Here is a 21,393-nt window from a genome sequence, read left to right on the forward strand (position 1 = left end):
GGACTAAGTTATTGGAAAAATCAACTACCAGTTTCTCAATTTAGGGCCTGCATTTTCCATCTCTCCCTGCCTGCCTTGCTAGTTGTTCACTTTTTCTGTTTCAGAGGTCTGAGGACAAAATCCAAACTTGACTCTTGCAAAGCATTTCAGGCAGTTGAATGTGCTTTGAAGATATAAGAAGGGAAAGAAAATCCAATTCTCATCATACTGTAGTGTTGTACAATGCAAGTTCCAGCAGAGAGTAAGAGATTTCCAAAGAACTACTTTTTTTTTTTTTAAACATAATTTATTTTGCTTCTTTATTCTGACATCTCATGACAGAGACAAGAAACAACCTATATTAATGGTGATATCTTTACATGTTCAAAAATTAGAATTAAAGATAGGCAAATTTACTTAGAAACATAATATAAAAATATAAAAGGTCTTACTCAAATATGCAAAGCAGTTGAAAATGTTTCCTTCATGTGATTTTGTTGTATAGATCATGTGTTACATTTAAGTCATTCAATAAGGCAATGTAAGGCATTTTTGGAAAACACAACTATAAAATCTTGTAAATGTATATCTCTTGCTAAATTACGTACTTGGTGGAAATTGTGCTTTGTTATAAAATTATGATATAAAAAAAAATGTTTGAGTCCTATCAATATTAAATATAAGCTTTTCATATATCTGCATAGGTAAGCAAGATATTGACACAAACAGGTTGAGCATGCATGTTTCCAAGCCAGGATTTACAGCTCCAAGGCAGGTGGTGACCTCATCTTGAACTATGCAAAGGCATCAGTGGGATAAGATGTTATACATATTATACTCCAAATAGTATTTTTGTACTTTTAATAAGTTAAGACATGTTGTAGCACAGAAACAAGGTTGGCGTATCCTAAAAGCCCGGGTAACTGGTTCATTTCCTTCTTAAAATTTTCTGCATAAAAGGTCCGGTACATAACATGCCTACTTTAATACTGATACTTCCAGAAAATCCTTTCCTTCCAGGGAAATCCTGATACTCAGATACAGACAGGTGAACCTTTTACTGAAGGATGCATTAAGGAGTTAACATGCAACATGGTAAAAATGCTTATGATCTACAGTACATCTTACTCTCTGGCAATTTATTGTTAATTTTCCTATTTTACTCTTTCATTATCAGTTAAGACCTCTTAGGTCTGCCAGGAGTTGCAGTGTGTAGACCAGCCACTAGTGACATGTAGGTCTCATGACGTGTGTTTAAATCAGCTTATTCTACAGAGACTCATTTCTCCGTGTGTGTGCCAGGCACTTAGAGGATGCTGTTTAAGTGCTAAAGACAGTCGCACACATGATATTTGGGACAGTGATCTGCTTGCTATTTATATTTCAAATCGAGTCAAGCTAAATGGATTTTTTAAAGCCTCTTAATGAAGGTTTAAAGAAAGAAGCACAATCCAGGAGTGGAATATACAGTGCAAAATGTTTTTTATTCCTGAATAGTTATGTGCCTCAGTTTACCTATTTTCATTTACATTGGATGGCAGAACAAAATTTAAAAATGGTAAAAGGGAAGGGAGATTAAATTATCTTTTCCTGGGAAATGCTCACTCCTGATTCCAACCAGGCTCATGTGGCTACTTTTTCTTAGGTCTATGCCTGTTTCCATCAGCATACACTTGAAAGAAAGATGCTAACTAGCAACAGAAACTGTTAGCTATCAGCTAAATATTATAGGAATAGTCTTGTGGTTCCCCATCAGAAACAAGAAGATCTAAATTGTACTGAACTTACCAAACACATGCAGGGAAAAAGTTTCATGATTCAGCATGACCAAGGATAGGACACACTGCTCCAGACACTAAAAGTTGTTTGTCTGTCACATCTTTGTTTTGACAAAGCTGAACACTGTATGCTTCTGGTCACCAAGTAAATTGCTCCTGTTTATGAGAAAGCAAAATGATGGACAGCAGAGCTGAAACCTTAGTACTGCATCAGCTTCATTTGTCATGACAAAAGATGCACTGAGAGTCTGCAAGAGAACAAGACATAGTAAACTATCTTCCCTTGAAAAGAGAAAACACTAACCTCAGGAGCTTAAATCTTTAATGTGGCCAGCTAACTACAAACCATCTAAGGATTGTTGAAAAGATGTACAGGTTGTCAATTTGAAGCAGAAGCTACTGACATGCATATTTTTTCAGTACCCAAGGTTTTATTTTCTAACTGCTTATATAAATATTAAAGCAGCATCTCTTGAAAAATGCTTTTTGAAAATGTTGAGAAGAAAAGTAACTTCATCTACAACTACAATTGCTTGACATTTTCAAGAATCCTGCAAGCTGTACCAATGAACATTTTTATAAACTGTATATCAATTAAGGCTTATACATGGTTAAATGAACAGTTATTAAAATCTAATTCTGTAATATTTAGTATATCTTTAAAACCCTTCCATTTTTTACCTTTAATTAATTATTTTTAACTATCATGAAGCAATTTCTGTGAGAGGTAAAATAGAAAATTACACAAGTAATTTTCACTAAAATACCTGAGCATTCAGGCAAGAATTCCCTAAAAATAAACACATATCACAAGGTCACATTAGCTTAGCAATGACATATAACATTGCTGTTCCTATGGCATCTTTAAGAGTGCATATGGTACTCAATTGCCAAGTTGGAAATAATATTTTTCATTACTTATTCCAGAAGAGTGTCTGTAAGCTTTGCTATAATCGTTGATTCCTCTGTGTCAATTCTATTTCTTAAAGAGATTCTAGTTGCCTCAGAACACTTAGCTTATTTATATGATGCTTAAATCTCATCCACCCACAAGTCACCTTTTTTCCTAAATCCTTAGGCAAGCGTGATTTTGAGTTTTTTTTTTTTTTTTTTTTCCCACTGCTCTTTTTACAGAAGTGGGCAATATGCATTTAACATTATCGTCACTTAGTCTCAGGTTTGCTGAAGCATAGCTTCTGCCTGCTGAAGCGTACACAACCTTTAAAGTTCATCTACCAGCTTTTGGAGACTGTTAAAGAGCCACCCTACTTAGAAACAATTTTGCTTAACATCCTGCATTATTCCTCATTTCGTTCCCTAACACTTCTACTGCTGAATTCCATGGAAATATAATTGTAGAGTCAGAATATCTTGAGTTGGAAGGGATTCATGAGGATCATGGAGTTCAACCCCTGCCTGCACACAGGGCAAAATAGGAGTTACACCATGTATTTAAGAGTGTTGTCCATGCTTCTTGAACACCAATAAACTTCAGCATCCTCAGCTGCTCCTCACAAGTCATGGCTTTTAGTCCTTTCACCATTTTAGCTCTGTATATCACTATCTGAAACAGAATTCTGATCACATAGCCAGCATTACAGCTTCAGGTAGAGACTAAGTAGGTAGCAACTTGCTTTCTTTCCTTAGAGAGAAAGGAGTCTTTGAACATGCATATTGTTCAAGCAGAAGTATTATGAAGATAATGTTACTTCAAAATAAAAGTTAAACCAGCAGTCAGACATTTCACAAGATATACTGAAAACACATTGTTTCTGCTGATAGCTCAGGATTTCTGAGTAACACCCACCCTGTGAACCAAAGAAATAGTTCAGCAACCACTGAAACCAATGATCTGACTCCCTGCAGGTCAGTGTCTTGTGGCTGATTGTCTTTGGTGTGCTAGGAAGTACAAGATACACATTTCTAATTCCAGAATGAATTCTCCATTGCTTACTGAACTAACAGCAGTCCTTTCCTTACTGGGGCTATGGGAAAGATGCCATGGCTGCATACATCTTGAGAAAGTAAATTAACCCGGAGACCTTTAGTTTTCTGCCAAATGTGGTTGAAACTGGAAAAAAAAAAAAAAAAAAAAAAAAAAAGAGTAGGAAAGACAAAGCACAGAATCACATCCAAATTTCCAAAGAAAATGCAGCTCTTCTCCACCCACAGCCACCCACCAACAGCTTAAACTCTGTCCTGGCCAAACCGTTATTACAGTTAATGCCACCAATTTTAGGACGGTTAATGTGCATGAAGATTACAGCTACTCTCTCCACATACTGTTTGATTTCCATTAGCACACTTTTTCATCAGGCTGTTCCTAACAGAAGGTGCTGAAATCTCTCTCAGTAATTCCTCATAATTTTGGCTGATATAGAAATAATAATGCATCTTCCAGGTGAAGAGGTATATGCAGTTTCCCATGCATCCTGCCGAGCAGTGTATTAATTTTCAGCTGGCCTAAATACTGTACCCTTTCAACTAAAATGCATTTATTTGCAAGTATGTTTGGCAAGTAAGTGCTGCAGACTTTTCTATTTATTTCACTACATGGAATGTACTTCCTCTTCGCATGCCCAAATTAAAATATAATCTAACAATATGTTTCCAGCTCTCAAACCAACATTTCATTAATTTTTGTAGACAGTTGAGCCTATTTTAAATGCTACCTTTGTGCATAGTGGGTAGCATTTTCAACTCCTCAGTAATTTTTGTTTATTTGGAACTTTCCTTTTTTTGAGCATGTAATGTCATGGAGAGATGCACTGCTGAATCATCTTTGATTGTGGAGCACTACTACAGTGTTCATATCTTGTAATCTCTGACGGTGGTACACAGCACAAAAAATGCCTCTCCCCACCACTGCCCCAATGTATGAAAATGCACATTTCTGTCAACAAGTACTGACCATATTTTTAATGTCAGTAATTAAATGACAAGTGCATAGACTAGGGTCTCAAGACTCAAAAAATGGAAGGAGAAAGAATCCTAGGAAGTACTTACATGGACCTCAAGGAATAAAAAAAAACAACATCAAAAAAACACATTTATGTGAGGTCCTTTGCGGTCACCAAGGTGGAAGAAGAATGGAGGAACAGAGAGAGCCCCAACAAGTAGCACTACACCTGAGGCCACACAGCCCAGAGGGCAGTGATATCTCTGGGCTGGAGCTCTCCTTGCTTGCTTCAATGAGTGCTGCTGCTTGCCTGTCTTGGGCTGCCTGGTTCCACTCCTGATCCAAATAAAAGGATGTACAGAAGCAGTCAGTCATGGCTGCTGAGGTGGCTCCAGCTGGTGTCTGGTTATGCTTGAACAATTCAGCTGAGCAGCAGAAGCACTGCTCTACCTTCACATACCTACAGGCAAGGCTCCAGAAATGCCTTGTAAGTGGCAGCAGTCTCCACTAGAAAGAATTAATTTGCTGATGGCAGTGGATATTGCAAGTGATAGTTGTCTTTCTGTACCAAGTCTCACTGTACCACCATCCATGTGCCTAGACTGGAGGTGAGGTTTTATGCACAGATATCTTGCCCATTTTTGGGTGGACGTACCAGCTATGCTCTGATGGCCTGGTCACCTCTGACATTGGCTTCCTGGCTGAACAACTCAGGTCACCCAGTAAATGTCACCTCCCATTTGTAGGGCAGGAAAGGTGTGACTTGGTGTTAGGATGGCACAGTGGAAGCAACAAGACTGAAGCCTTTTGCAGAAAATCATGTATCTATGGAAAGTCTTCCAGAGAGAGTTTAGAGAGAGGAATCAACCAGGAGCAAACCTATGTGAGGTGACTGCCATATAGCAGTTCAGAGGGAGCAGCTGGGCACAAAGTGGAGGAGGGATTTTTCTTCCCCCTGTTCCTCCTTATATCTCCATTAGGAATTATGTCACTCGGCCAGCACCACGGGCTTTAGCTTAAAACTTGACTCAGCAAGAAAAGTGTTCTTTGAGAATCTGGCAGTAAGCAATGTTTCTCTGCTATAAAAGATCTTATACAAAAACATCATCAACAATAATCCCAGCAGTTCTCTGATATATTTCTGTCATTCTCTATTTAAAAATCTAAATTAGCGTTTCTAAAATTCAGTAGCAATATTTTGGCAAGGATGCAATGTGAGAATGACAGTTTTCAAAAGCTGATCTTATGCCGTATGCCTATTAAATTGAGGTGCTGTGCTCTGATGGATCCCCTTAGTGCTCACTATATCCACTGAGTTAAAGGGAAAGAAATTCAAGCTCACAATTCAATTTCAATATTTCATCTGACTATAGGACATTTTTGTGTGTTTATTATCAGTCTTTAACTAACTCATTCAATGCTCATTTCTGTAACAAATCAAGAATGAAAATACATTTAATTATATCATGCATCAGAAATTCATTGACTAAATAATTAGAAGTTTGTCACGAAACAGCCGTTATGGGACTTGAGCATGGATTTCCTAAAAGTAGACAGCCTTGGAAATTACATGAAAAATATACATTTTATCCCAAGGTTTCCAAATTAACATAACAAGAGAACAAATGGTCAAAATATATTGATGCTTTCACAGAATAATAGAGAATCTAGCTTATTGTTTAAAAAGCCATAAATTTATTAAAGTAAGTTATACTGCTCCCACATCACTATATTTTTTTCAAAGCTCTCTCTCAAATAAAAACTAAAACAAATTAAAAAAAAAAAGTTGGGGTTAACTGGAAAATAAAATATTAAATATAAAATAAAAATCTTTAAGACTTCAAGCACCTGCTTACTTCTCCTTTTAGGACATGTTTTACAAAAAGTTTGAGCAGATATACTTTCAAGGACTGGAAAAGTACTTCAGTGCTGTAAAGATCCATGAATATAAAGCCACGATTGTCTACCAATAAACACATGTATTTCTATTTAATGTGACTAAATGTGGCCTCACCTGATTCAGCTGAGGAAATCTGTGTGGTACATTTTTCAGTTCTGAGATCAGTCAGGGATGTGAATGCAAACTAGCATACAAATGGCTAGAAGTTTTGGGATGTATGTTGAAATGGACTTTTTTTTTTCTGTTCTTTTCACATTGATTTTATTATAGAATGATAATAAGCTAATCTAACTTTAAACAAGACCAAATTGAAGTATTACGACATTTTCCTCTCATGTGCTCCTTTGCAGGACTGACATACTGATCTTCAAAGGTAATTCAACTGATCTGGAAAGCTTCTTCTTCATGCTGCTGTAATGAATACTGCCAGCTTCACGGCCACAGCCTTTCACAGTCACCGTCAGTGGACCAGTTTTGACATCCTTAACATGCAGATTTCTCAGGGTTAGTTTAGTTCTTGGGTCTGCAAAATCCACATATTTTAAAATCCTTCCATATATTTAGGGAACTTTAAACATATGCACACAACCCTGTCTTTGGCTCTCTTCATTACAACCCTGTCCATGACTTCCTAGTCTGCTGCAACATGAAGTAAAACGGGTTAGCACAAGCTGCAACAGGCAACAGCTGTGATGATGGAAATGCACATGAATTCAGTGGATGGATATATCCTACGAAGCATCATGAACCTCCACTACAGATGGATGTGACCCTCTAGATACTTCCAGAAGCACTCCTCTCATCCTGTCCTACCTAAACATAGTAAAAAATAAACTAGGAACACAAACACAAGTTGCCAGTCTCATTTCTGTTGACAGAAAGAGTTACTTAAAAATATATATATTTTTTTCTTTTTAAATCATGAATAGCTCACAGACTTGGAGAAGTGAAAACTGGTTTACTATGAAAGCAAAATATGGTTGCAGTACCATACCACCTACACAATGACAAGAACAGGACAGATCTGCAAATCTATTCCCAAGGGAAAGTGGATTCTAAGTAGGAGGGGGAGGGAATAAACAACAAAAAAATCTTAATGGGAAGCTGTAAGATACATATAAATTAAACTATAGCTCTTGATGAAGACACTGCTAGTACAAAAGCTTTTAATGGCATTGCATTGTCTGAAATCCTTGCAATACTCAGCATTGAATCTGAATCTCAGAAAATATATTAAGGATGATTGTGTACAAGCCAGAAAAAGCAACTGTTCCTTCCTGGCTCTTGATGAATCATGTGAATTATGCGGTGGAACAGATAGTGCGCTAATGGTCAATACTTTATGGAAGGCTGCCTTGAGATGACAACTATACTCCATAATGTGTGTATTAATGTTCAGAAGATTTTGGGGGAATGCAAGGGGGCTTTAAAAAAACAAAACCAAAACATCACAGTGAGCACAAGCTTGTGCTTCTAACCTCATTCCCAAACAGCTGTGATTTTCAGTCAGAGTGTCACAAAAACACAAATTAAAACAGGAGAAAAAAAAAGGAGGAAACAATTAAATACATGAGGAAAAATGCAGGTTAGTATCTAAGGAAATGAGGGACCAAATAAACTCACATAATAAAATCACATGGGTGTTTTGCAAGTCAACTGCATGAATGATAATGAAGTCAGAGCAGTTATGCAGAAATATAGCTGATATATCAAAGTAATTTATAAAATATTAAATACAATGTAATATTAGCAATTATGTTGACTATAATAGCATATAATAGATAATGATTTACATGTTTGGCTGTTAGCATATTGCTGAGATTTTGCTCTGTATACTCTAGACTAGTTTTATGTATCCAAGTAATGACTTTTTTCAAAAAAAAAAAAAAACACAAAAACATAACCTGAAATTTTACATAATCACTTTCAAGAATATTTTATGGAGATATCTGTTCACCAACTAGGGTTAGCCACTGCTTACCATGGAAAGAATAACTCAAATTGCATTCATTGCTTCTGTAATTATTTTAAGTGACTTATAATCAGGATTTAAGGACCATGCCCATACTCTCATTTTTAATTACAAACTGAGGTTTGAAGGACTTTAACTTGACTCAAGTGGCCCTGATGTATGCAGCTCACGACTCATTCATGCTAGCCCACCAATTATTCCATTGTGGCTTGGGAAGAGAAAGCAATCTTTCTATTTAAGGAGAACTCAGTCACTAAAATACATCACTCTTGAAATCACAATATCTTAAATTCTACATTACATAACGTGATGTTTTTAGAACAAGCTAAAATAAAAACTCAACAAATAATTTCAACTTGATCTGCAAGTCAATGTATCTGATAAAGACAAGTTTTATTTAATGAGGAACGTTCTACCAATCAAGAAACCTCTCTTTAACCCAATTTCCCAGATAGTCTGCCTGGCAGAATTATCTGTAAACTAGTTCTGCAGGAGCTGTATGATAATGACATTGAACTTGGAAGCCATGAGACTGAATCACAGAATCATAGAATTGGAAATTACTTCAGGATCATCAAGTCCAACCATCAGACAGATCTACCATGTTCACCACTAAACCATGATCCTTAGTGCCATGTCCACCAGTCTCCTAAATACCTCTAGGGATAGAGATGCCATAATTTCCCTAGGCAGCCTGTTACAATGCTTGACCACCCTCACCATGAAGCAATTCTTCCTAATACCTAATCTAAATCTCCCCTGGAGTATCTGGAGACCATTTCCTTGCTTCCTGTCATTTGTCACCTAAGAAGAGAGATCGACACCCTCCTCATTGCAACCTCCTTTCAGACAGTTGTATAGCATGATAAGGTCTCCCTCAGCCTCCTCTTTCCCATACTAAACCACCTCTGTTCCCTCAGCCACTCCTCATATGTCCTGTTTTCTAGTCCCTTCACCAGCTATGTTGCTCTTCTCTGCACACACTCAAGCAATTCAATGCCCTTGTAGTGAGAGGTCCAAAACTGAATGCAGTACTTGAGGTGAGGTCTCACTGGTGCCACGTATAAAGGGACAACCACTTCCCTAGTCACATAAAATTTCCAAAGAAAATCTTGGACAGTGGGTAGGTATAGATGAAAGGTAACTGCTTTCAAAATACAATTTATTAATTTTCCATCATTTTAGCACTCCTGGGCCCCTTTGCCCAAACACTGTGGGACCACTCTATGCTGTCAGAGGTGTCCTGCCTATCCAGGCAGAGTGTGAATTCAGAACATTTCCAATCTTTCTGAAAGTTAGAATATTTAAGACATCCGAAATATATTGCAGTTTCATCTGATGCAACATTTTGCATGCAGGTCAGTTAATAAAATCTCCAAAGGAGCCCTGTTTTTACTCCTTTCATTTTACAAATATACTTTTTAAGTTATGCCTTTGATCAATCCATCAAGAAATTCTTGAGTTTGGGGATAAACATGATCAAATCTGTGAAACTGACTCAGAATCATAACAAAAAATGGTGTGATCATGACTTCCCTTCCAGCTCATTGGAAAAACTGAATTAGAAAGTCCATATAAAGAAGAGAGTTGTTCCAGGACTTGTCTCCTGCCTGTGAGTGATGAATATGTAAAGTCAGCTGAAAAACGTTTTTTTCTTGGCAGGTGAAAACAGAGATACCAGGACCAAATTCATCTCCGGTGACAAATCATTAGGCTCAATAGAATTATACTAGAACAGCTTTTAACATTGTTTCAAAAACAAAATGTAACTGAAACCTCTCTGTTCTTCAGTGAATAAATATTGAACAGGTATTTCTGTCTTCATTTACCTAGATTGCTTTAAAGGAAGTAATTTGCAAAGCTATGAGACACTTTCTGTTTATTCAAACAAACAAGGCTCTTATCCTCACACACCTGTGTCTTCTAACCTAGAAGATTAATCAGCTATGTTCTCCTAAAGAGAAAGTAGTACGTTTTTAACTAATTATTCCAAACGCTTTAGCAAAGTGTTTCTGAATAAGAGAGAAAAACACTGTCTCATTGATTATGGTAATCAACAGTAGCAACATTTACTGTCACATGCTGTAGCAAGCCCTTGGAGTACTTCTACTCTGCAGGACACAGGACTGGGGATCAGGACATGGGCTTTATTTATTTAATTAGTTAGTTAGTTCTTTGAAAGAACTCCTCTCACATCCTAATCGGATTGAACTGTCTGCTTTAGCTGTTATGAAGCTTAACTAGTAAGAACCTTACTTTGACTCTTTGACAGCCCAGTCACCTGTGAGCAAACAAAATGTTAAAAATAAGGTTCAGGTGGGGAGTGCCATGCTTGCTACTGTTCTAAAATTATAAATTCTTGACTATTAATGTGTTTCTGTGTTATGCAGGTTCCCACTGTCTCAGCATAGCTTTCTTATGAGACATAAGGGAACCAGAAATTCTAATAATAGGCATCTCAAGTGGAGACACAGCATTGTAAACAGCCCAAACTCCATTACTCCTAAGAGCACCCAGGGCAGAAGTTCTTTCATCTGCATCAGAAAAAAAATAATCCTCACTAGTGCTTTTCTCTTGTGGTGGCAATAACATGGGATTTTCTCTTCTTCTTTCTTGGAAGCAAACAATTCAATAGAGCAAAGAAACTGATAATGTCTACAAGAGTGTCACTCTGCATCAGCCATCCTTCACCATCTAGACACTCTTTTAATGCATTAAGAATTCTACAGTTGGCATCAATTTACAGTGGGGACTTAGTAAAGAAAAACTATATCATTTTACAAATCCTACTCTCAGTAGTTCACCTTCACTTTCTGAGGAATTCTTGGCAATAGACACACAAAGTTGGTTTTTTTGTTGTTTTTTTTTTTTTTGGGGGGGGGAAGCAAGAAGGGAGGGACACATGAAACACAACCACATGTAAAACAGTTGAGACCCTCATCTATTTTTATCTGTTATATAAAAGTAAATGTAACTAATATAAAGTCTTCCTAGATACACACATGGATGCAATTCATGGGAAAAATCACAAGTAATTATTTAGTATTTGTTTAGAAAGGGCTCTTCTCTGATGGTAATAAGTATAATCAGGCAGGGAAGGTGCAGGACTGAGGAGTGGCTGAGAAGTCCATTTCCCAGCCTGAGGTCCATAGATGCAGCTGTGCAACTGTTCATACCAATATAGTTTCATATCAGGTCTGTGGAGCACAATGAGAATGGTCTAATGCACAATTCTGCACTGACTTTTCTCAGCAGCATTATGTACATATATACCTTACTAAAATGGTTACTTTGATAAAACTTACCAAACTTCAAAACCATAGGCAATCTAAAAACAGAAACATTACAATTTCCTGTGTTTATGGTCTTGTTGGGCTACAATGGTTTGAAACAAATTGAAAGATGAAGAAGGGGATAAAATTTAACAGATATTTGTCTATGTTTGCACTAATATATTTATTATGGTCAATTTTCTTATTGCCACCTCACTAGATTTAATTTATTTCTTTGTTAAGTTACAGATGCATTTTCCTCAAATTTGACAATGCCGGTCAAAATTGTGTTATTAATTATACGCAGCAGCTCCATTGCTCTTCTGGGAAAGTGGGGAAGGTAGGCTTATTTTCCTACTCAACTTCTAAAAATATTGAGCATTTTTAATGTTCATGTAATTATAGGCAATAAAAGGGGGCTTCTTAAAAATAAAAAAGAGAAATGAAATTTGAACCTGTTCCCAATTGTGTTAGTTGAAGAATATATGATTTTATTAGCAACTGCATCAGGCCCAGAGAGTCAATTTTGATCCTTTCCAGTTCAGTCTGGAATTAGAAACAGCATTTTAAAACTTTTTTTTTTTTTTCTATTTTTTTTTTCCCCTGACTGCTCTCATTCAGCTGAACAATTCCCTTCAGCAGTCAGAAGAACCAGTGTGAGGTCATACCATCCACCAACTTCCTGGAGCTGAGATATAGCAAGATGAATTTAAGCTGCATGATGTTATTCTGTTCTGTTTCTTCTATCTTTCAGGGACAGATCCCAGCTCAGAAGGACACTTTAATTCAATTTGGATTCTATACCAGGAATCTTATATATAGCCCTTCCAGCAGTGTTCCTTTATGAAAAAAGCCTCTGCCTCAATGGTAACTGGTTGCCATGCAGAAATGAAGTTATTAAGACAACTTCATATTTTTTCAATTCTTCTTCTTATTATTTTTGTATATGTCTTAGTTACTAATGCTGTAGTCAGGAAGTAAGGGAGAAAGAAGCAAATGATTCAATTTCTTCATCTGGATATGTATTGCCCTTTTCAGTCTTTTGAAAGAGAAAAACAAACAAACAAACAAACAAACAAACAAAACAAGATATTTATCAGCAATTTTTTCCTGAGTTCTGCAAAGTCTGCAATTTGAATAAGATATTGTCTTTCCTGCACAACACTAGAATGTAGAATTTACTTCTAAGCAACTCTTCTTATGATGTAAGTATTTTAACGTCTTTTTATACCTCTTACTAATCCTTGATTCATATGGCACTACTGTACTCCTTACTGCCCCCATCAGAACCCCATCAAACACTGCCCATGATTTCCCCTTCATAAAACACAAAGCTACACCACTAGTTAAACATAAGGATCTCTTAAGCTCTACCTAATTAGTACTAAGACTACTAGCATTATCAATATACTCCTCTTGTTTGTTTATAGGGTGACTCTCTGGAGAAGTCCAGCAGATGAGAAGCTCTAGAGAATCTCTCCTAGTCACAGAGGTGGTCGTTTTATACACAATTATAACGAACCATGACTGTGTGAATAATAGATCTGGGAAAAACACAGTTTCAATATATATTTTTTGTCCCACAGCATTTTAGGGTTGTGCATTTTTAATTTCAGATCATAGATTTGGCATAATCATATGATTAAACATAAATTCATGACCATTCTATATTATATATAGAAATAAAATATATTTACAGAAAAAATTATATGGCCCCAGCTTTTCTGTGCAAGCCCTAGAGCATTTTTCCCATCAGTACCTAATCCTTCTGGATGATCAGCAGCAGAGACATTGTGAAACTCTTTCCCTTTAAGTGTTTTCTATTCTCTACATTGTTTCATCCCCCTCTGCCCCAAATCTTACAGATCCGCATCAATATTCATCTGTATTTATTGATACAGGCTCTGCTAAGTGTTTCCATTTAATTAATTGGTTCAGTTTGTTTCAACACTGATTGACTCAAGTCCCATTTTTCATTAATCTTCCCTGCTGACCATGACAAAGCTTGCATAAATTTGTACCACTCACACAAGTGGCAGATCATTTTTCAACTTCATTTCATGTTATGCTGTGCAGAAGCAGCTTCTCTTTCCCTTGGCCAAGGGCAGTGCTTGTTATACAACTAAACAGCATCTAAGAACCAAGCATCAGCTTCTGCTTTTGTTAGAACAGCTATCCTCCAAAACAACGTGATACGAAGTCTGAACTTTGCCGTAAATTGGAAAATAGGAAAAAAAAAAAAAAAAGGAAAAATTGCAGAAGTGTGCTTCTCTCATGTATAAATTTCTTTACTAATAAATAGAGATTAAAAAATATTTCTCCTATTTTAGCTTTATTTTTTTCACAGGAATACTAAACTAAATATATAGAAGGTTTATAGACATTTGTCATCTAGATTAAAAACAGGAAGTGAGCTGCTCAAGGCCACACAATACATAATTCCAAAATGAGTTCTGAGAAAGCTGACTGTTGGCCAAATTTACCTGATAAACACAATTTTACAAAGCCATCACCAAATGTTGTTTTGATGCCTGCAGAACTGAGTAGTATCAGCCATTATCACACTTTTTCTTATGGTCCATTCAGGGGAAATTGTTTCCTCTCCTCCCTTCTATCTCCTGGAATCCAAAGAAGAACAGACAGAGTATATTCTCATGCACATGGCAGAGAGATGTTCAGCGGTAAAGGGTGTCTTGGGATAAAGGAACTGTGAAATTCCATAAATTAGTTTTTGCAAAAAAATGTAGAGATGTTCTAGAACAACAAAAGATACTCTCGCACATTAGCTTCATCTTAATACCGTTATTTCTAACCATATGGATATATGGTTAGAAAGACAATCAGAGCTCTGATCTGTCATTAGTTATTTAGTAGAGACCTAGTCCTAGCTGTACCTATGATATTTCTTCTTTAATAGTGAATAGGACAAGAATAAACAGTCTATGCCCACTAAATTAAGTATTAGCTATCAAATTTCACTTTCTCCTTGGGAACCTTCACTCTCCTCACCCCCTGCAACACTCTAGATAGTTCTGGAGTTTCTGGAGTTAGTATCCTTTTGGGAAACTGTTATTATTAGCTTATAGAGAGGCTGAAGCAATTGTACTGCTCAGGCTGACATTTCAGTGCATCCCTATTTTCATCCCTATTTTATTACAAAATATATGCATATATTTTCCTGACATAAAAAAAAAAAAAAAAAAAAAAAAAAAAGGAAAAACAAATAGTTTTCTGTAGCATAGGAGAAGTTTATCAGTTATTCAGACTGTTTATCTGAGATGACGATGAAAACTAATCAAGTGGTTGGAAATGATATGCTGTTAAAACTTTTATAATTTGATTTTGTTCCATTTTTACTTTTGGAAAAAATATTGGGTTGGGCAGCTTCCAGAAAAAGTTGAAGAATGAAATTTGAACACTTCAGTGAACCTATAAGCACCTGAGAACAAAATTAGAATGATAAGTGTTTTACAAACTTAACTGGAGTAGGCATTACACACATCACTGCAATTTGGAAATACATTATTTCTAGAGTAGGTAATCGAAGAAATCGCGTCAAATTTCACAATGCTAGTAGCAATTATATTTGCCAAGACTATCCCTTGTTACTTACCCTGTTCAGACAGCAACACTTCCTTCCTTCAGACAACTCCAGGCACATCAGGAGGATTGAGAGTTGTTCATGTGCCAGCATTATTGCCAGCTGGACTGAAACCTGAATGTTCATGGGCTGAATTTACAGAGGAAAAAATGGCCCAGGAAGATTCTTGAGGGAGGCTGCATCTGATGGGCAGCACTCTGCCTGAAGAGAGAGAAAGACAGAGATAAAGTGTGGGAAGGGAAGGGAAGGGAAGGGAAGGGAAGGGAAGGGAAGGGAAGGGAAGGGAAGGGAAGGGAAGGGAAGGGAAGGGAAGGGAAGGGAAGGGAAGGGAAGGGAAGGGAAGGGAAGGGAAGGGAAGGGAAGGGAAGGGAAGGGAAGGGAAGGGAAGGGAAGGGAAGGGAAGGGAAGGGAAGGGAAGGGAAGGGAAGGGAAGGGAAGGGAAGGGAAGGGAAGGGAAGGGAAGGGAAGGGAAGGGAAGGGAGAAATCTAGTCTACATTACGTGCTCTCAATAACATTGTTTTGCTCCCTTAATACTAAATTGGCAGCAACAAGTTTTGGGAAGCCCGATTATTTCTGGGTCATTCATTTTACGGAAATATTTCAGGAGTAAGGCTGTGAATGTAAATTAAATGAAGCTTTTTCTGTACAGTCATGTTTGGTGCCCTGGTAAATAAAGAATGTGTTTGATTTCAGAAGATAAACATTTTCCTTTTCCCTTTTTCCACATCAGGTAGAGTTTAAAAGTTAATCCTCAAGCTTTTTACTAAATGTTACCTTGTCTACACCGATCAAGTGTTTCTCCACCCTCACTGATACAACCCTTTTATTAAAGACTGGATGCTTTTCTTCTCTTTACTGGTTAGATAGTATCTCCATAATCCCTAATACTCTGTGTTGTACACAGTCCTGCTGATGGTAGCAGAGCTGACTGATTCTGCGCATCCTGTGCCTTTTGATCACACAACACAGGAACTTCAAATGTGATGCCAGGAGAAAGGGAGGGAGACACAGTCCAAATGAAAATTAATTTATCCTGCCCAAACCCAGTCTTTCCCTGAGGCAGAGCAGCAGCATAATACAGAGACAAGCTCGCTCTGTTTCCCAGAACCACACAAAGCACAAACAGAACAAGCCCTGTTAAGTCATACAGTCGTCTGACTTATCACTGCTGAGTTGTCCTCTGCAGTACATTGTACACTCCAGTTTTAACTGACACAACCACTGAAGAAATCATTTCCCTTAGGATTTTTTTCTACAGTCTACCAGATCTTGTTCCGAGGAAATAAAGGGATAATGACTGCAAAAGCTTGCCATCTGTCAGATTTTAAAAGTCATATATAAGGATTACATAAAAACCTACATTGAAAGGTCATGGAGTATAACACTCCAAAGTTCAGAAATCAGGAAATTAACACTAGAGTACTCAACCTTATGTACATCTACATGATGGTATATTCTCCAGTTAAACAACTATGTACTACTGGTTTTCCCTACCTGACCCTGTCTCATTCAGACTGAGCAGTACTCACTTAATGAGCTGACCACGGCTGTTTTGCCTTCTCCTCATTTTCCAGTGTTTAACTTCAGGCACAACAAAACAACTCAAGATTAATCTCCTTCAGGTTTTTCTCTGGTGCTCTTCACAGTACCATTTGGCTATTTTACACGCACTGTGCTCAGGGCACCCTTGGGAGCTGACAGGAGTAGTGTTAATTCCATCTGACAGCTGGAGAGTCCAGGCGTGGAGCCTTCCCAGCATTTGGGTGCTCAGTCTGAACCCCAAGAGCACTAAATGTACAATGTATGCAGAGTTATGCACTACTTTATCTACCCAAAGTGCAGCTGTTACTGCATCAATTAGAGTGAAGTGTGTGTAGCACTCCAGCAAATCAAAGCACATATCCCATGTCAAGCTCCAGAAGCCAAGGCATGTAAGCAGTGAGAGCAAGTACAAAGCTCTGGTTTAAACCTGGATAAACCAACACCCCAGACTCCACAGACTGGCCTCAGTCCATTTACAGGCTTCCACAGCCTCAAGCTCCCTGTACAACATCTAAGAGCAAGATTCACAATCTTGCTCATTCACAAACTCTCCAGTGGAACCTTTTTTGACATTGCATGAAATAAATGCGTATTCACTGAATGAGAGAAACAGAAAAAGCTTCCAACTTAACAGATGGGCATTCATGGACACACACTTGTGGATAATAGGTGCAAAATCAAGGGAGCTGATTTCTGATCCTACTTCAGATGAATGGCTTAACTATTTTAGTCAAAATGTAGCAAATTCAGGAGAAATCAGTTAGCTATTTCAGCCAAATAATGCTCTTCATTAAAGTATATGCTCTTCATATATTGACTGGTTAGATAATTTAAGCCAAGTTTCCCATACACAAGTGCATGTTTTAGACACTGGAATTATGGAAAAATACTGGTGGGAAAGTTTTTGGCAGTGGTGCTTTGCATTGTGCAAGACTCAATCTGGTAGGTAGGCTTTGAAATAGGTACCTAATCAAAAAAGACAGGGAAGAGAATGGCAATTTGTGAATCTCCACAAGACTTAGTTTTAAGACAGACAGGTGGTTATTCAGCACTGTTAAGACTTAGGGGACTTAGCAAGAGTAGGAAAATTACTGGCACATGTGTAGATTTCTGGGAACTGGTGGTGAGGTCACCCCCAAAGAATGTGGGAAAGAGGCAAGTTCAACATGATATTTGGGTTGACATTAGCCTGTCTCACAGCCTTTAGACCTATGGCACTGTACTAACTTTATGGTTTATTTTATGCATTAAGGTTCTTTTTGTGTGTGTATGTTTGTGTTGCTTCCCAATTTCTTGGAATCACATTTTCAAACAATCCCAACTGTTTAGGTGAGAGGTTTTATCCAGCCAAACTTTTGGCTTCTGGTGTAGTTATGACCATTTTTGCCTGAGAAGTGGGACCATCCATATCAGACAGCAAAATCACTGTGTGTCAGCCATGTACCAGTGTGGAACACCACATGTTTATGTTGATGGTAGTGGTAAAATATCCACATTAACTTGATCCTAGTGCGTATTTGGTGCTGGTGGTCTTAGCATGACTTAGGCCCTTCCCAGGCCTCTGACAAGGAGACCATGCTGCCATATCCTTAGTATTACCTAGCCCAAATAGAGTAAACTGGCATAAGTAGAATATGCTGGAAGCAAATGTACACCCAGCCATCGTTGGAAGAAGTAGTATAGAAGGCCAAGAATATCCTGGGGTGTTATAGGAAGAACATTGACAGCAGTGCTAGAGAAGTGAAGAGAAGTCCTCCCAGTCCACTCAGCCCTGGTGAGGCCTCACCTGGAGTACTGTGTCCAGTTCTGGGCTCCCCAGTACAAGAAGGAAATGGAGCTCCTGGAGTGCATCCAGCAGAGGGCTACAAAGATCATGAGGGGACTCAAGCATCTCTCTTACGAGGCGAGGCTAAGAGAGCTGGGCCTTTTTAGCCTGGAGAAGGGAAAGATCAGGGGGAATCCTCTCAATGTATACAAAAATCTTAAAACAGGGTGTCAAGACAATAGAGGCAGATTCTTTTTCATGGTGCCCAGTGATAGGATGAGAAGCAATGGGCACAAACTGAAACACAGGAAATACCATCTGAATATGAGGAAAAGCTTCTTTACTGTGGGGGTGACAGCACTGGAACAGGTTGCCCAGAGAGGCTGTGAAGTCTCCTTCCCTGGAGATATTCAAGATTCACCTGGATATGATCCTGTGCAACCCACACTAGGAGACCCTACTTGGCAGGAGTTTTGACCAAATGATCTTCAGAGGTTCCTTACAACCATTCTGTGATTCTGTGATCCAGACAGAGACCCTGGAATCTTAGGTCCAGCACGAGACTCTATAGAATGGTGATCTTGAATGTCAACAGACTTTGACAATTTGATCGCCACCAACTCCAAACTTCATTCACTGTGCCCACACTCCTCAAACTGTCCCTGCCCCGGGACTGGCTGCTTCTAAGACACATCTCCTCTCTTTGATAGTCCCAGAAGTGCACAGGCTTCTTATTCCGTTAATGACCTCTTTGCAAGGCCAACCCTCATCTACTTTCTGCACTGCTGCCCTCTACCACATCCTCCTCTCCCAATCTTGTTATCTTTTTGTGGCTCAGTGACATTTTCATTCTCCTCCACCCCATGTTTCCAGTTGTCTTCTGAACTTTGTGTCTGTTCCAGTTATCTCCTTCAACCTCAGTCTTGCTTCCTGGGCAGCTGTTGCTTTTTTTTTTTTTTCCAGACTTATTTCTTCTTCTTCTCCACCCCTCCTTTTTTTTTTTTTTTTTTTTTTTTTTTCTCCCCAGTTTCACCAGATAATAAACCACTCCCCAAGCTCATTGGCAGACCAAGTACACTGACTGCTCTCTGTTGTTCCTGGTTTTGCTCAAAGACACTTCAGTGTCTCTGACAGGAGCTCCTTGCTAAACTCTCCCAATTTTGCTCCCCACTATGACTTACAACCCTAGCTCCCCACTTTGTTTGCCAATCACCTTTCCAGTGTGTTTGTCACAGATCTGCCTTGGCCCCTGTGCATTTGAGCTGGGTAGCTTAGTCCTGCAAACAGCCAGGCTGAGTGGCAGGAAGAGAACTGGAGAAACACAAAAACCATCCAGTGTGGGTGTGTGGACCGTGCACAATCACAGCAGCCCAGAGCTGCAATGGCAGGAATAAATTCTGCTCAGCTCCAAATTCAGAGAAAATGACACTTTCAGGGCAATTATATGCTGAAATTTCTAGGCATGTGTGAATTATATACATTGACTTATGAAGTATGTGTGGGTTTTCATATAGAAAGAAGTTACTCCTCACTAAATGTCAAATCCAACTCCAAGCCAGGAACTGCTGGGATTTCTAAGGAAAAAGACAGTTCTGATAATGTATATTCACTTCAAACTTCATCTGTACTTCTCTATTTTGAAAAAAAAGAGGTTATTGGCTTATAAGAATCTTAAACATTCCTCTCAGCATTCTGCTAAATACACATGCACACACACACACACACACACACGCAAAAGGTAAAGGAAAAAAACATACAAGTATGTGTTAATGTCTCCCACAGAGAACAATCATCTGAAGATTGAAACTTGATGACCAAACCAGAGAACTAGATATAAGCAGAAACCTCCCCTAATGCCTATTGGAGTAGCCTCTTATGTTTTAAATGGACCAGCCCGTGATATGGAAGTGTGATGAATGCTCAAACAATGAAAAACAATCCAACATATAAACACTGGAAAAGTAAACATCAAATCAATCTTGTCCTTGACTTGTTTTACACCATTCATGTAAATTCAGCACAAAAATAACTGCAGATCCTAATACTCTACTTGAATAGACTAAACTGCATGCAGATGGCAATATAGATAACAATATGTATAGTCTTACATCCACAGACATGTTTATCTAACATTCTACCTCTTTAACAGATACACTAGACTATTAAAAAAAATAATAAAAAAAAAAAACAACAACAACAAAAAAACACAAGAATTCTGCTTGTTTCCCTTGCAAATATTTTCTCACAAGTTTTAATTAAATATAACAAGAAAAATAGCAATTTGGTTAAATAACATGCTGTGAAAATAAAACTACCCAGTAGTCAAAGATAAATAATAATGTAAGACCTAAAATGCTAATGACATACTATGAGTGTAATGATCAGCTGATTAGCCATTTAATTTCTCATTTGAAATCAAATTTACATATGTAACTTATCAATTCAGATGTGACAGTAACATTAAAATTAAATATGTGGTTTGGTATTTCAGTAAATGACAGACATTGGTTAAATAGCAATAATACTAGCCTTTGGGACAAACATCGAGAGCACATTGACTAATTCAGTTCATTTTCAAATGAACAAAGCCTGTCTCTAAATGCCCTGCTTTTCTACAAATATGCCTGGAAGGACTTGCTGCTAACTCTGGAGACTGAAAGATGGTGGCTACAAAAATGACCCCC

At 37.9% G+C, this 21,393-nt stretch overlaps 1 long non-coding RNA gene across 4 annotated transcripts in view; it reads right to left on the minus strand.

Moving 5' to 3' along the window:
• Positions 1 to 17,180, minus strand: part of LOC137849472 (uncharacterized) — a 99,925-nt gene extending 82,745 nt beyond the window's left edge. The window contains exons 1-4 of one of the 4 annotated variants that reach the window (XR_011091905.1): positions 16,932 to 17,180; positions 15,414 to 15,602; positions 14,284 to 14,418; positions 1,768 to 3,828 (exon numbers count right to left, since the gene is read on the minus strand). This is a non-coding gene — a long non-coding RNA (uncharacterized lncRNA). The remainder of the gene's footprint in view (positions 1 to 1,767; positions 3,829 to 14,283; positions 14,419 to 15,413; positions 15,603 to 16,931) is intronic. The other 3 variants (XR_011091908.1, XR_011091906.1, XR_011091907.1) reach the window with 3 other exon arrangements.
• Positions 17,181 to 21,393: the final 4,213 nt, after the last annotated feature.

The sequence above is a fragment of the Anas acuta genome, chromosome 1 (genome assembly GCF_963932015.1).
Source record: "Anas acuta chromosome 1, bAnaAcu1.1, whole genome shotgun sequence".
Taxonomy (NCBI): domain Eukaryota; kingdom Metazoa; phylum Chordata; class Aves; order Anseriformes; family Anatidae; genus Anas; species Anas acuta.